At 46.8% G+C, this 1,959-nt stretch overlaps 1 pseudogene; it reads right to left on the bottom strand.

Moving 5' to 3' along the window:
• Positions 1–898: 898 nt before the first annotated feature.
• On the bottom strand, positions 899–1,735 carry LOC123407400 (annotated as a pseudogene).
• Between the last annotated feature and the right edge of the window lie 224 nt (positions 1,736–1,959).

Genomic DNA, 1,959 nt, shown 5'->3' with positions numbered 1-1,959 from the left:
ATACCTCTCATATAAATAGAAAAACCATTATTCTCAGATTTAAATGAATAGCCATCTCACATTAAACGAGATCACGATACAATGTTCATGCTCAAAGTTGGTACTAAATAACAATTATTAAGATTTAAAACTAACCCCAAAGGTAGATGTAGGGGCAGCGTGCCGACGGCGATCACATTGACCTTGGTACCATTTCTGACGCGCATTGTCACCTCGTCCTTCGTCAGCCTCCGCTTATTCTGCAGTTCCTGTTTTGAGTTAGAAATATAAGCAACTGCACCGGTATCAAATACCCAGGACCTACTACGAGCGCTGGTAAGGTACACATCAATAACATGTATATCATAGGGAACTGCTAGGGATCAGACTACTGATCCTAGCTTCCTATCAGACCAATATTGAGTCGTTGGATGGAAGCATGTATAGCCGTTGGATGAGCAGGGTGGCCTGTGTGCACATAGTGCGCAGTTTCCAAATAAAATTAAAACCCGATGAAGCTAATTACGTGGATTTGCTAATAACTACTCCTGTTATTTAGGAAACCAATTAAACGTTTCCATACATTTAGCAAACTAATTTCGGATAGTAAGGAGTGTAATAATTGTTCAAAATTGGCATTCTACGAGATATTATTTGTGGCCTTACAAGAAAATTTTGTTTCCATTCTTATTCACTTTTGCTTCCGAAGGAACTGCGTCGAGATGGGGGTTTTCCAGAGTAATTTATGTTTCCATCAATTGAGGAATTAGCTTCCATTTTTAGGTCATGCAGTATGCTTCCATATGTGAAAAATTGTCTCCAATTCAAGTGTAATTTCAATTTGCTTCTTATCTAGAATATCTTATTTCAGTTGTCCAACAAGATTACGTCCAACACATTTGAGTATGTAGTTCGTTTACAACATAGAAAATAATATGCTTACTTCTCTAAAGAGACAAAATAATCTGCTTACAAAAAAAAATAGGGTTTGCTTCCCAAGTTACTTTCTCAGATCTACATTGCCTCCAAAAAGAGAATAAATTTGGGAGAAAACATTGTTGATTTTTCTTATCCAATGAAACAATGCTTCCAACGAAAAAAGTATTTGCTTCTTATGATGCCAGAATTTGCTTCTATGTACAATGAGCGTCGGGGATGCAGTAGTGCGCGCTTATTGTCTCTCCTTCGACTTGGATGATCACGTCCGGCTCCCCCTTGCCGTAGCCGACTTGCTGGAAGAGCGGCAGACCGGAGGACGGCGTCGATGGCGGGTCGTCGAAGGTGAGGAAGTCGTTGCAAACGTCGATGGCGCACTCGATCTTGAGGCAGTCGTCGAGGACGTAGCGCGAGCCAGCATGGAGGTGGCTCCTCCTGGCGACCTCGCCGGTGCCCAGGTGCACGTGTCCACGCTGCTGGCGTCGAACAGGATCGGGTCCTTCTCGTGGAACAACGACACCGTCTCGCCGGTGGTCTGGTCGACCAGCCCAAACCCGACGCGCGCCCAAGCCGCGGCGCCCTCGGTCACTAGCTCGACGAAGGAGACCACGTGGTCCGACCGCTCCGAGTTGCCGCCAGCATAATGGGTATATATCATCGTCGGGGTAGTAGCGGACGGCCCAGTCGAGGCCGCCGACGGTGAAGGTCGGCGAGTACAGAAAGCCATCTGTGTCACATTGTTTTTTCCTCACGCTGTTGAAGTCGTGGATGTCGAGGACATGCATTCCACGGGTGTCATCGTCAGAGTCGTCGCCACCATGACGATCAACGCCGGCGCGGTTGCAAGATCTAGGGAGGATCCCTGCGAGGCCACGGGAGGAGGGGGTGGGATACGGGAGAGTAATCAGGGAGGGAGTTAGGGCAAGGCCACATGAGAGTAATCGCCGAGTGGGATACGGGAGAGTAATTAGCTCCTCGGCCGATGGGATAAGCATATCTACCACCGTAAGATTCTAATAGAATCAACGACAGTTGAGCGGTCTA

The sequence above is a fragment of the Hordeum vulgare genome, chromosome 7H (genome assembly GCF_904849725.1).
Source record: "Hordeum vulgare subsp. vulgare chromosome 7H, MorexV3_pseudomolecules_assembly, whole genome shotgun sequence".
In the NCBI taxonomy this organism is placed as follows: Eukaryota; Viridiplantae; Streptophyta; class Magnoliopsida; order Poales; family Poaceae; genus Hordeum; species Hordeum vulgare.
This window is presented reverse-complemented; position numbering and strand designations above follow the sequence as displayed.